A 779-nucleotide genomic window follows, 5' to 3' on the forward strand; every position below is an offset into this window, starting at 1 on the left:
AAAAAACGCAGGCGTGCCAGGAAAAACGTAGGAGTGGCTGGCGAACGCAGGGCGTGTTTGTGACGTCAAAACAGGAACTGAATAGTATGAAGTGATCGCAAGCGCTGAGTAGGTTTTGAGCTACTCTAAAACTGCACAAAAAAACTTTGTAGCCGCTCTGCGATCCTTTCGTTCGCACTTCTGCTAAGCAAAAATACACTCCCAGTGGGCGGCGGCTTCTTAGCGTTTGCACAGCTGCTAAAAACTGCTAGCGAGCGATCAACTCGGAATGACCCCCAGAGACTGCAGCTCTGCGTACACATAGCATCGCACACTTGCACGATGAATTTACACTCCCCCGGGAGGCGGCGACTATCTGATTGCAGGATAGCAAAATACGCAGCCCAGCGATCAGATCTGAATCCCCCCCCATAGTATCTTCACAACTACTGGCCCAATATATATACCCCATACACACAGTGACATTATTCTGTAACAGCCTTGATAAATAGAATAATCAAATAGTTGTTTTTTTTAATTGGAAGTAGGAGGACGTAGGTTCAGGGAGGTCAGGATGTAGAAAATAATGATCCCCATACAAATGACTGACTAATATAAGACAGTAATTAGCAATATAGCAGTAAATAAGCAATTATTCTCTCTAAGGCCAGGATGTACTAACATATGCGATTAGCATCGCAATGCGGTGATGTAGGCCCCACGCGATACCTGTGAGGTGGTGTGCGGGGGCTGTCCGTCACCTCCCTAGACGGGGGGGGGGGTGGCGGAGGTGGCGGGTT

This window comes from Pseudophryne corroboree, unplaced genomic scaffold, assembly GCF_028390025.1.
Source record: "Pseudophryne corroboree isolate aPseCor3 unplaced genomic scaffold, aPseCor3.hap2 scaffold_871, whole genome shotgun sequence".
In the NCBI taxonomy this organism is placed as follows: domain Eukaryota; kingdom Metazoa; phylum Chordata; class Amphibia; order Anura; family Myobatrachidae; genus Pseudophryne; species Pseudophryne corroboree.